General features: G+C 39.4%; 1 long non-coding RNA gene across 2 annotated transcripts in view; it reads right to left on the bottom strand.

Annotated features, from left to right (window-relative positions):
• The window catches only part of LOC125117440 (uncharacterized), a 56,727-nt gene extending 43,199 nt beyond the window's left edge, over nt 1-13,528 (bottom strand). For both annotated transcript variants that reach the window (XR_007132627.1, XR_007132628.1), the window contains exons 1-2: nt 13,288-13,528; nt 8,184-8,268 (exon numbers count right to left, since the gene is read on the bottom strand). This is a non-coding gene — a long non-coding RNA (uncharacterized LOC125117440). The remainder of the gene's footprint in view (nt 1-8,183; nt 8,269-13,287) is intronic.
• Nucleotides 13,529-13,745: the final 217 nt, after the last annotated feature.

Genomic DNA, 13,745 nt, shown 5'->3' with positions numbered 1-13,745 from the left:
TCAGCCAAAGCTTTTCAGCATAAATATGGTGTTCCACTAAAAATGAGAAAAATATTTCCCCACTTGATGCAGTTTCGAACGTTTCCCTTGGCATGCAAGGTTAGTAAAGAATAATTAGATCTGGGGTATTGAGCATAGAGATTTCACACTGGGTCTGCATGACAGGGAGCTAGGTCAGGCTCTGGAAGGGTCCATGGGTTGGCTGGTATTCTAGAGAATATGAAAAGACTATTACCTGAACCCACCTGCACTCTACAGAATCCATAGAACAAAGGTTATCATGCAAAGGCTGTGCAGTATCAGAGTGAACTCCAGTACCCATATCCTGTGTTTCCCCCATATTTTTTTTTCTACCAGCCCTGTGGTGTGTGGAAGCTTCTGGATAAGGGATCAAACCCACACTACAGTGGTGACCAGAGCCACAGCCCTAACAGTGCTGGATCCTTAACCCACCGAACCATCAAGGAACTCCTAACTCATGTTTCATGATTGAAGAGACATATTAATGTTTTGGTTTATGTACCCGTAACAAAGTGAGAGGTGGAACCTGGGAATGATCGGGAACAGGAAAAGGGTAATACAGTATAATGGCCTAATAGAGATGATTTGATGATCATTCAAATCTAGGTTGCTGCTTATTGAAAGGAGAACCATATGCATTGTTCTTTAACTTTATGCTTCAAATGATTCAGAGGCTGAAACATTTGGGTAATACAGGTACTCTGGCAAGCAAGAAAAAAGGAAACATGAGAGAAAGAAGAGAATAAGCAGTAGAAAATAGGAAAGGAGGAGCAGATAAAGAAGAGACATAGAAATGGTGATTTTGGTGTGGTGGAGTGCCTGTTCCAGAGCCAAAGGATGGCATAAAGGAAAATGTCTGAATAAATTAAGCCATCACCTCTCACTTACTTAAGACAGAGAGAAAGGGAGAACACACTGAAGGAAATGAAGATAAAAATTAAAAAAAGCCATTTTCAGCTGGTGGTTTCAATTTGTCCTAACAATCTAAGAACATTTTTCAAAGCTTAAAGTGTTGATGTCAGGTTCACGGAATTACAATCTTTAATGCCTCACATTCATGTCCAGATGATAAATGATGACCTATATTTTCAACAACCCTTTAGCCAAGGTGCTCAAATCACTTTAGCAATATTTTCCCTCACATGCTTCAAGAGTACCAAGCATTATTACGACCTTTGGTTTGTAGAAAGGAGAAAATTGAGACTTAAATGAAGAAGTGAAATCAGTTGTTGCTCAAGATTACATTGTGAATGCTGGGGCTAAATTAACATACAGATCAACTCACAGGTTCTGCTCACACATACTATCTTACAGCCCTCTTACTTTCTACCCAAAGTTACTGGTTTCCAGACCCGGCAAAGCTATAATTTTAGAAACTTCTAAAGAGTACATGAATTCTTTTAGACCAAGTGTGACTCACAATACAAACACATGAGCAATTGTTTCGTTCTTGTAAGTTTCAAGACAGTGCAGGTTAGGTCAGAAATTTAACTACCTTAAAGCCAGACTGTCTAAGTAAAAACTGAAAGTGTTTTTTTTGTTTGTTTGTTTGTTTTTAAGAAATTAGCTAATGGGGGAGTAGGGTACACACCCAGGAACAGGTTTCTGACCTCTTTCAGAAGAGAACATTTTCTTAAAGTTTGAAAGGGCACAGGAGCAGGAGTTTGATTGGCCCTCAGTTCCCTGAGGAACTGGCAGGATACTGGAGTCTAGAAGTCACTGGGATGCTGCAGCCAGCCAACATTGGCCTGTGAGAGCCAGTTGTTAACTTTTTAAGAAGCTTTTTTTTTTTTTTTTTGCTTTTTAGGGCCGCAGCTGCAGCACATGGAAGTTCCCAGGCTAGGAGTCTAATCAGAGCTACAGCTGCTAGCCTACACCACAGCTCATAGCAATGCCGGATCTTTAACCCACAGAGCCAGGCCAAAGATTGAACCTGCAACCTCATGATTCCTGGTCGGGTTCGTTCTGCTGCGCCACAACGGGAACTCCCAATATTATAAGAATTTTATAAGCCACTTTTAATTAAAAAAATTTTGGCTACACCTGCAGCATGTGGAAGTTCTTGAGCCAATGATTGAAACTGTCCCACAGTAGTCACCTGAGACGCTAAAAATGGCAACACTGAATCCTTAATCTACTGTGCCACAAGGGAACTCCTAAGCCAGTTTTTAATTAAAGCCACTAATAAAAATTAAATAAACTTAAAAACATTGTATTAAAAACAAAGGTAATAGTACTCAAAATTCATCACTTCCTAATTATTTTATTGTGTTTTACTATTATCTGTGCTGTTAAGGTTATTTATGTCTATTGTATCTGTATGTTGGGAATGCTGCAAATAGCATTCTATGCATCTCTTTCTAATTTCATTGTTTTTTTTGGGGGGGGTAGGATGGGGCTATGCCTGCTGCATGTGGAAGTTCCCGGGCCAGGGATCAAAGCTGCGCCACAATAGCAACCTGGGCTGCTGGAGTGACAACATGGATCCTTAACCCACCGTACCATAGGGGGACTTCTAATTTCACTTTCAATAACTTTGTGTTGGTAATCGGAAGTAGTCAATGGTAAGACTATTAACACAAAGGAAACTGGCAAGCAGCAGGGCTAACGATTTGTTATTTGCTGATTGTCTAGACAAGGGCTCAGAAAACTAGGGCCTGCCACCATGTGTTTTTATAAATAAAATTTTATTGGAATATAGCATTACCTATTCACTTGTGTATTGTCTTTGACTACTTTCACACTATGATGGACGAGTTGAATAATTCTGAGAGAGACAGTGTGGCCTACAAAGCATAACATATTTACTATCTGGTCCATGATAGAGGTTGGCCCTTCCCTCACCTAGACTTAAAAAGTAATGAGGAGGAGTTCCTGTCGTGGCTCAGTGGTTAACAAATTCGACTAGGAACCATGAGGTTGCGGGTTCGATCCCTGCCCTTGCTCAGTGGGTTAAGGATCCGGCGTTGCCCTGAGCTGTGGTATAGGTCGCAGACTCCACTCGGATCCCGAGTTGCTGTGGCTCTGGCGTAGGCGAGCAGCTATAGCTCTGATTCGACCCCTAGCCTAGGAACCTCCATATGCCGCGGGAGTGGCCCAAGAGAATGGCAAAACGACAAAAAAAAAAAAAACCCAAAAAACGTAATGAGGGAAATGTTGATAATGCAAATTAAACTAAAATCATGTTGTATGTAGTAGGTACATTGTTAATAATACAAAAAAACTGAGGAAATATTCTTTGTATATTGGAAAACTATTATCTGATTGAGCAAAATAATCACTCACATTGTTGATGAATGACTGAAATTTAAACATAAGTATGCTGAACCTAAAAGAAATTTTAGTTTAATGAATATAATCTGTATGGGAGTGAAAAACAGTTAACCTAACAATAAAACACTGAATTATTTTACCAGCAAAATAGGCTTATTTGGGATGAGTGGACAGTTGTATTTCAGGATGTACAACTATGGCAAACCACATGCAAGTCCAGCAAAGCAAAGGAGAAGAAACTCTTTAATAGAAGAGAAGGGGAAGTTGGGAGAGGCTCTTATGAACAAAAAGTCCACTGAAGGAAATTAGGAGTTTGAAGTGTAGCAGCTTTTCACTGGCGACATTGTTGCCAGACAAGGAGAAAAATCTTTCTTCTTCTGATGGTAGTTAAAGTAGTGTCACTTCCTTCCAGACATGCAAAATCTATCTCCTTCTATTGGGATCTGTATTGGCGTTGAGTGGTATATGCATGATAGCTTCCCCTTCTGATCTCCCATTTCCATTTTAGTGAGATTTTCTTTTATTATTATTTTTTGGCCATGTCAATAGCATGTGGAAGTTCCTGAGCCAGGGATTGAACCAAAGTAGTGACAAGGCCAGGTCCTTAACCCACTGAGTCACCAGGGAACTCCTCCTTTATTAATTTTCACATTTCTCCCTTTTGATCAAGATTTTTCTCTGAAACTATTGCTGATCAAGAATCTGTTTGTCTGCTTGTTTTAACTAGCATTCAGTGGCTTTTTATCCCTTAATGCCGGAAAGGATCCTTCCTAGGTGTCATGTACCTCATCAGAGGGAAAGTGCACAGGTTAGAAATCTATTGTGGTCACTTTTAAGTAATAAGTAAGGGTAGGAGGAAATTTTCTTCAACAACTACCATCTAAAGTCTGTATCTTATTCATCCCAGGGTCATGAGCTGGCTCAATATATGCAAATCACTCAGTGTGATACACCACATCATCAAAAGAAAAGACAAAAACCATATGATCATCTCAATAGATGCAGAAAAAGCATTTGATAAAATTCAAAATCCACTCATGATAAGTCTTTTACAAAGTAGGTAAACAGGGCACATACCGTAACATAATAAAAGCTATTTATGACAAACCCATAGTTGATACAATACTCAATGACCAAAAACTGAAAGCCTTCTGTTTAAAATGTGGAAGAAGACAAAGACACCCACTCTTACTGCCTCTATTCAACATAGAATGGGAAGTCCTAGCAATCAGACAGGAAAAAGAAATGAAAGGTATCTAAATTGGATTGAAAAAGGTAAAATTATCATTTTCTGCTGATGACATGATATTATATACAGAAAACCCTAAAGACTGCACATAAAAACTACTGAAGTCAGCAAGGTAATAGGATACAAGGTTAACAAACATACACAATCTGTTGTATTTCTTTACACTAACAATGAAATCCTTGAAAGGGAATGTAAAAAAAAAATCAGATTAAAAAAACCTTAGGAATAAACCTGACCAAGGAGGTAAAAGACTTATATGCTGAGAACTATAAAACATGAATAAAGTAAGTTGAAGATAATGTAAAGAAATGGAAAGATATACCATGCTCTTAGATTGGAAAAATTAATGTTGTTAAAATGGCCATACTTTCCAAAGCAATCTACAGATATAATATGATCCCTACTGTATTACTCATGGCTTTTCACAGAACTAAAACAAATAATCCTAAAATTTATATGGAACCATAAAAAACCCATAATTGCCAAAATAATCCTGAGGAAAGAGAACAAAGAAGGAGGCATAACTCTCTCAGACTTCAGACAATACTACAAAGATACAGTAGTCAAAACAGCATGGTATTGGCACAGAAATAGATATCAGGATCAATGGAACAATAGAGAGCCCAGAATTAAACCCATACACCTGTGGTTAATTACTTGATAAATTATTCTTTGACAAAAGAGGCAAGAATATAAAATGGGAAAAAGTCTCTTCAGCAAGGGTGCTGGCAAAACTGGACAGCTGTATGCAAAGCAATGAAACAGGAACATACCCTCACACCATGCACAAAAATAAACTCAAAAATGGGTTAAAAACTTAAACATAAGACATGATACCATAAAACTCCTAGAAGAGAACATGAGCAAAACATTCTCTGACAAAAACCATATGAATATTTTCTTTTTTCATTCTAAATGATTTTTATTTTGTCCATTATAGGTGGTTTACAGGGTTCTGTCAATTTTCTAACGTACAGCAAAGTTACCCAGTCACACATACATATGTACATTCTTTTTCTCACATTATCCTCCATCACGCTCCATCACAAGTGACTAGATATAGTTCCCAGTGCTATGCAGCAGAATCTCATTGCTCATCCATTACAAATGCAATAGTTTGCATCTATTAACCTCAGTCCATCCCACTCTCTCCCCCTCCCTCTTGGCAACCACATGTCTGTTCTCCAAGCCCATGAGTTTCTTTCTGTGGAAAGGTTTATTTGTGCTGTATATTAGATTCCAGATATAAATGATATCATATGGTATTTGTCTTTCTCTTTCTGACTTACTTCACTTAGTATGAGAATCTCTAGTTCCATCCATGTTGCTGCAAATTGTATTATTTTGTTCTTTTTTATGGCCGAGTAATATTCCATTGTGTATATGTACCACATCTTCTTAATCCATTCATCTGTCAATGGACATTTAGTTTATTTCCATTGGCTATTGTGAATAGTGCTGCAATGAACAGATGGGTGCATGTGTCTTTTTTAAGGAAAGTTTTTTTCCAGATAAATGCCCAAGAGTGGGATTGCTGGGTCATATGGTAGTTCTATATTTAGTTTCCTGAGGGACCTCCATACTGTTTTCCATAGTGGTTGTACCAATTTACATTCCCATCAACAGTGTAGGAGGGTTCCCTTTTCTCCATGCCGTCTCTAGCATTTGTTATTTGTGGATTTATTAATGATGGCCATTCTGACAAGTGTGAGATGGTACCTCATAGTTGTTTTGATTTGCATTTCTCTAATAATCAGTGATGTTGAGCATTTTTTCATGTACTTGGTGGCCATCTATATATCTTCTTTGGAGAAATTTCTATTCAGGTCTTCCACCCATTTTTTAACTGGGTTGTTGGTATTTTTGCTGTTGAGTTGTATAAGTTATTTGTATATTTTAGAGATTAAACCCTTGTCAGTTGTATCAATTGAAACTATTTTGTCCCATTCTGTAGGTTGTCTTTGTGTGTTTTTTTTTTTTGATGGTTTTCTTTGTTGTACAAAAGCTTGTCAGTTTGATTAGGTCCCATTGGTTTATTTTTGCTTTTATTTTTGTTGCCTTGGGAGACTGACCTAAGAAAACATTTGTAAGGTTGATGTCAGAGAATGTTTTGCCTATATTCTCTTCTAGGAGTTTGATGGTGTCTTGTCTTATGTTTAAGTGTTTAAGCCATTTTGAGTTTATTTTTGCGTATTGTGTGAGGGTGTGTTCCAGTTTCATTGATTTACATCAAATGTTATAAACAAATGGGACCTAATCGAACTTAGAAGATTTTGTACAGCAAGGGAAACCATCAATAAAACTAAAAGACAATCTACAGACTGGGAGAAAAATATTTGAAAATGATGCAACTTGACAAGGGATTAATTTCCAAAATATACAAACAGCTCGTACTGCTCTATATCAAAACAAACAAACAACCCAATCAAAAAATGGTCACAAGGCCTAAATAGGCATTTCTTAAGAAAAGACATGTGGATGGCCAATAGGCACATGAAAAGATGCTCAACATCCGCTGATTACCAGGGAAACACATATCAAAACTACAATGAGTTAACATCTCACACCGATCAGAATGGCCATCATTCAAAAGTATATAAATAAAAAATGCTGGAGACAGTGTGGTGAAAAGAGAACCCTCCTACACTGTTGGTGGGAATGTAAATTGGCACAACCATTTGGGAGGGCAGTATGGAGGATCCTCAAAAAACTAAAAATAGAGTTGCCATATGACCCAGCAATGCCACTCCCAGGCATATAGCTGAAGGAAAAGCTTAATTTGAAAAGATACACACATCCGTATGTTCACTGCAGTTACTGTTTACAATAGCTAAGACATGGAAGCAACCTCAATGTCCACCGACAGATGAATGGATAAAGATGTGGTATGTATGTATGTATGTGTGTATATATATATATATATATACATATATATATACACCACACACACTACTACTCAGCCATGAAAAAGAATGAAATAATGCCATTTGCAGCAACATAGATGGATCTAGAGATTATCATACTAAGTGAAGTCAAAGACAAATATCATATGCTATCACTTATATGTGGAATCTAAAAACAAATCACACAAATGTACTTATTTATGAAATAGAAACAGACTCACAGACATAGAGAATCAGACTTGTGGTTGCCAAGGGTGAGAGGGGGTGTTGGAGTGAAGGATTGGGAGTTTGGAATTAGCAGATGTAAACTATTATATGTGGGATGGATAAACAAGGTTCTACTGTATAGCACAGGGAACTATATTCAATATCCTAAGATAAACCATGATGGAAAAGAATGTGAAAAAGAATTTATATATACTTACAGTTTAATCACTTTGCCGCACAGTAGAAATTAACACGACATTGTAAATCGACTATAATTCAATAAAATAAATTAAAAAATACAGTCTGTATCTCAGAATAGAGAATACAGAAGAGATACACTAGCAGCTGAAGGAATTAAACAAGTGCTTTGAGAAGGTGCAATGTAGGAATAAACATGAAGTAATTAAACAGTATCATTATCTCAAAAGAAACTGTTGGGATCTAAACGTTTTCTCAGTGATATAGCCTGCAGGTTGCAAAGAAAGAAACTATGAGTTCAAATAAGAATCCAGAGGGCTGGTTAGCAGTACCTGATGGGGGCCTTTCCATCGAGGTGTCTTTTCCAATAGATGGAATCTCTAGATTGCAAGGTGTCATGCTTAAGGTCTTCATTTCCTGAGAACACAATGTGAAAAGATTGCTCTACCAAAACATGTTTTTTTCTCCTGAAATTGTCGAAAGCTTTATTTATAGAAGGGGCCCCAATGGAAGGAATCTGCTTAAAATTCTTAGCTCTCTGGCAATCCTCATGGAGTTGAATGAAACACTTTATGATTTTTTTTTTTTTGTCATTTGTTTGTTTTCTTTTTTGGCCATCCCAGACATACAGAGTTCCCAAGCCAGGGATCAGATCCCAGATGTAATTGTGACCTATGCCACAAACGTCAGATCCTTAACTCAATGTGCCAGGGATCAAACCTGTGTCTCAGCACTCCAGAGACACCCGATCCCATTCTGCCACAGCTGGAACTCCAAACATGGTTATCTTTAACAGAAGCAAATTAGGCCTTTTGCAATATTGATGTATGCCTTCCTTAATCAACAGTGGGTCAAAAGAGGCAGGAGCCAATTGCATTGGGTGCCCTGTGGCTGTCTCAGAGGGTGAGAATTTATAAGTTCCAAAAGGAGTGGATCTTAGAGTTAGAAGGACCAACCACAATGCTTGTGGCCATTCATAGAAGGTCTCTATGGATTTTGCCAATGCAGTTTCAATAGTGGAATTAGTAAATTTGGCAAACCCCGAGGGTTGAGGATGGTAAGCACAGCAAGTGTTTTATAAAACTGGCTGAAAGCACAGACTTATTGAAGTATCAGGCCAGTAAAATGGGTCCCTTAATTGCTCTTGAAATTTGAGAGGGGTTCCTCAGGTAGGGATAATCTTTTTTTAAACAAATTTTTAGCCACAGAAAAATCAGTAGCCTGTCTGTAAGGGAAAGCTTTCACCCACTGAGAAAACATACAGACCATGACTAAAAGCTATTTACGTCCATGAGATGAGGGCAGCTATGTGAAACCCACTTGCCACACCTTGAATGGCCCATAAGGCATTTCAAAATGTCCAGGAACAGTGCAAAAATGTTTTCCTGGATTGCATTTTGGACAGGTAGGACAAGCAAGGGAGGGACTCTTTGTGGCCTTATTAATATTTCCCCAACAATACTGGTTCATGAATGCTCTCATTTTGTCAGTGGACCAATGGTTCAATGCATGTGCAATGGTAAGAAGTGGGAATTTTAGAATTTCCAGTAGGATCAGTTTTTTAACTTGAATTAGAGGTTTGTTTTTTTTTCTTTTATTGCTTTATCAAACCAATAGTTATTAGACCTCCAGTATTGTTTTTCTTTCCTTGGGCCAGATGTTGGGCATTTCTCATCAATTTTTCTAGATTGTTATTTTGGGGAAGCAACCCCATTAATGTTTGGCCATTAATTCCTTTGAAAGCAGCATTTTGGGCATAGATATCAGTAAGGTGGTTTCCTTTAACCTTTGGGGTGTCAAGCTTGCAATGCCCAGGGATCTTAAAAGCCTTTCCAAGGCTTCTGGCAAGAGTATGGAATCAATGGATATTGGATATAAAAGCCATTTAACATTTCTTCCCTGTTAGAGGTGAGGAAACCTCATTGTTCCCACAGCATTTCAAAGTCACGGACTGCTCCAAAGGCATACTGACTATTGGTATAAATGTTTGGAGTTTTGACCTTGGCTAAGGTATAAGCCTGAGTAAGAGTGTATACTTCAGCAAGTTGTGCCAAAGTAGCCTTAGAAAAAGGAGCTGCAATAGCTTATCCCGCTCTGTATTTACCATTTTCTTCATTTAAATAAAAAGCACTTCTAAACCATGAAAAATATGCTTTGGTTAGAGGAGTCTCCTGTAAATGATTACAAGTCAAAAGGTGTTGGCTATAATATCCTATGGCTGGAAGACGGCCCCCACGTTTTGTGTGACTACTCCAAAGGCATTCCCTTCCTTCTCACATGTGAAAGGAAAAAGGGAAGCTGATAATTAGAATGTGCAAAGGCAGGTGGTCTTTCCTTAAGTCTTCAAAAGCTACATCTTGCCCTCTCCAATTAAGGAGGCCAGGTTTGCTAGGTTTTAATAAAGCATATAGGGGCTGAGACATAAAGACAGAAGTCTGGGGGAATCCAGTTTCAACGGTAATCAGATATCCTGAGAAAACCTTGTAATAGGTGCCTAGTTTCAGATTTGTGGAAGTTCAGGATGCTGTAAAGTAGCTGGGTCCACAGGTAGCCCTTGTTCTGAGATCAGGTGTTCTCAGCGTTGACGCTGAGTTTGAGCAGACAGCCATTTTCCTTTGGAGATGTTATGTGCCTTTAAGGTCAAGAGCTTTAGCAAGTGAATGCTGTCTTCCTCTCAGGAGGTTTGAGAAGGCGAGCACAGAAGCACATCATCTATATATTAGTACTAAATAGAACCCACAGAAAACTGTATATCATTGATCAACTTGCAAATTTTGTGAAAAGTGAGAAGGATTTTCTGTCAAACCCTGAGGCATTACTGCATCATGTTGCCCTTCCCAGATGAAGGCAAAAAGTTATTAGCTTGTCTTACCCCTGGAATGCCAAAGAAGGCACTACAGAGGTCAATTACACTGAAAATCTGTCCCCAGCAGGAATGGACGTCAGTAGTGGTGGGAGGATGGGGTTAGGAGTAGCAGTGTGTGGAGGGATAACAGTGCTGTTTATTGCTCAGGGGTCCTGGACAAACTTCCATCCTTGGGTTTCTCACAGATAAAATGGGAGTATTGCAGGGTATAACTACAAATAATAATAAAGCGCTGGGCCTTGAACACTTCTATTATGGGCTTTATTCCTTGAAGGGCTTCTTTACTTATAGGGTATTGATTAATTCTGGGGAGAGATGTTGAGGGTATCTATTTGAATCTTTTATGGAAGGCGCACAGTGAACTTTTCCATCATTGGAGGTGGGATTCAACGGGGGAACATGATCAGTGTTTTCCAAAATCAGCTCCTCTACTGTTGGAGACAGAGCAAAAGATGTTGAAGGGTTATTTAATTCACCTGGTTGGCTAATTGGATGGCTAGTCAAATTCTAGGATTGTTTTCTCCTTTGGAAAGAAAGAAATGGCAGCGTGATACTTTTCTAAGATGTCTCAGCCTAATAAATGTGTAGAGGAAGAGGAGCCAAGAAGAATGCATGTGTGCCTCTCAAAGAGCCTAAACACAAGGGAGCACGTTCAGAATCAGGAATCTCTTGAGTCTCATTGGAGACCCTACTATGTGAACTGCCTTAGTACATAGCAGTGGGGCTGAGCACCGAGGGTGGGGCTCTGGTATCAGTGAGGACAGAGATTCATTCTCCCTCTGGGGAACTGTTCCCTCCGGGCTGATTGAGGAGAAGGACTGGGAAGAGACCCTCAGTTCCTCTGAGCTCAGTCATGGAGCATTAAGAGGACACTGGAAATAAAGCCTGGTTAGAAGGCTGAAGATGACTGAAACATTTACATTTGCAACATTTCCCACCTCACCCCCCCGCCCCAAATCCTGGCCCTATGCAATAATAGCAGAAACTAGAAGGTTTTCTTTTTGTTTGGGGAATTTCATTTGTCGGAGTTGAAGATTAATCTTAGCAGTCATTTTTGGTGATTCATCTAGAGTTTGAGTGGGCCAATTTGCCAAATTAACTAAATCTGGAGTGGATACAGTTTCTACTTCCATCCTGGTGCTGTCAGCTAAGAATGTGGTCCTGATTAAACCCATTAACAAACATGGAGTTAAAGGCTACCCCTGTGGACTTAACAGCTGAAGGAAGATTGGATTTTCTTTAAAAATAATCTGAAGTCAATTACAATAGTCTTGGGCAGGTTTGTCAGATTTTTGTGTGCAAGCCTTGATTTCATTCCCATCAACAGGCTTTGGAAAGGCTACTGTAATAGCTTGGTGGAGGTTTTCAGCAAGTGCTGTAGCCGCTTGCCAAGTTAGGGGCTTGCTTTTCTAATCCCTTCCAGGGTGCTCCGATTGGGCTAGTTTCATCCAGTGGTTGGCTTGACCCTCACCAACAAGCCTGTGCACTAACTGATAGGAATCTGAGAAACCAGGTTGGTAGATTTGAGAATAACTGTGAAGTTCTTCAGCAAACCAAGGGGGGTCCTCAGTTACTTTAGAGAACTCTTTAATTAAACCTCACAATTTGGCTTTAGTCCAGGGAACCTAAATAATTTTGGAGTTTATTTGGAGCCTCAGAAGATTTAACACTAGAGGGGCAGTTTCTGATAGGTTCCAAGGAGGAGGAAGATGGCACGAGAGGTGGGGCCTGAGACAAAAGCCCTGGAGATAAATGCCAGCCTTTGGAAGGCATTTCATCTTTAATAGTTTTGTTTGCCTTGATTAATTTAATTATCATATCCTGCAGAGAGGCAATTTTTAGACACCCCCCATAATGTTTGGAAATCTCAAAGTAAGTGTCCAATTAGGTTTGGATGATTTCAGAATAAAGGCTCAGGGCTTTATTATCATTTGTAGTTATACCCTGCAATATTCCCATTTTACCTGTGACAAACCCAAGGATGGAGGTTTGTCCAGGACCCCTGGGCAATAAACATGGCTGTCTAATGGATTTTAAGAAAGGTAAGTTTGGCGAGCTCAAATGTTTCCCCATGATGGCCATTGATGTTCTAAGTTACTTTTGGTTAAGTCATTTAACCAAATGAACTTGACTGAGAACTATGGCTTTTAAACTAAAATTGTCTGGGGTTCATGAAGGTGGGGGTAGTGCCCTCAAAACATTTAGATAACTGGGATCCCATTTTCAAAGGTTTTTCCCTAGAGCAGAGAATAGTTCTTAAATAGCCTGTAGGCCAAATACCAGCACAGTTCCTTTATAAACAGTCTGATCCCAAAAGAGTCAGGTCAAAGGCTGACCAGTACAGTCCCAATAGGATCAGCCCATCCCCAAAGGAGTCGGACAGAAGTTACAGCAGTTACAGTAGGAATAGCCTGATTTCAAAAGAGTCACGCTGAAATGCCAAACCAGGACTCCCAGACAAAATAAGGCCTTAAGAAAGAGAGGACAAAGCCTTTAAACAGATCCTGCAAAAATCTGAAGACCTTCAAAATGCAAAACGAGCAGAGCTTGGATCGGGGAGTAAAACTTACCCTCAGATTTCAGGGTCAGTAAGAAAGCAGTGAGCTGGGTGGGCTCCTCAGTAGCAACACCTGCTTGCTCGCCAGCCTGGGACTTGCCACCATTCTTCCCTGGATCTCCATGGGACCTCCATGTTAGGTTAACTTAAAATGATGAAACAGCCAGTTATTTCTTACCAACAAAATGGGTTTTTCCAGGAGCAGCCAAAAACTGTACTTGGGGAGATACAACCATGGTGAACCACTTGCAACTCTGGTGAAGCAAAGGAAGGGAAACTCTTACAGAGAAGGGGAAGTTGGTCGAGGGTGTTATAAATGTAAAGCCCATTGGATGAAAGTGAAAATGCAAAGTATGGTGGATTTTCATTGGCTGAGTTGTCTCTCATTGGCTGAGCTGTTGCCAGGCAGGAGAAAAACTTCTCCCCCTCCTTCTGGTGGTAGTAAAGTAGAATTATTTACTGCCAGAGATG

The sequence above is a fragment of the Phacochoerus africanus genome, chromosome 2 (genome assembly GCF_016906955.1).
Source record: "Phacochoerus africanus isolate WHEZ1 chromosome 2, ROS_Pafr_v1, whole genome shotgun sequence".
NCBI classification, from domain to species: Eukaryota; Metazoa; Chordata; class Mammalia; order Artiodactyla; family Suidae; genus Phacochoerus; species Phacochoerus africanus.
Note: the sequence above shows the minus strand (reverse complement) of the source record. Positions and strands in the feature narration are given on the sequence as shown.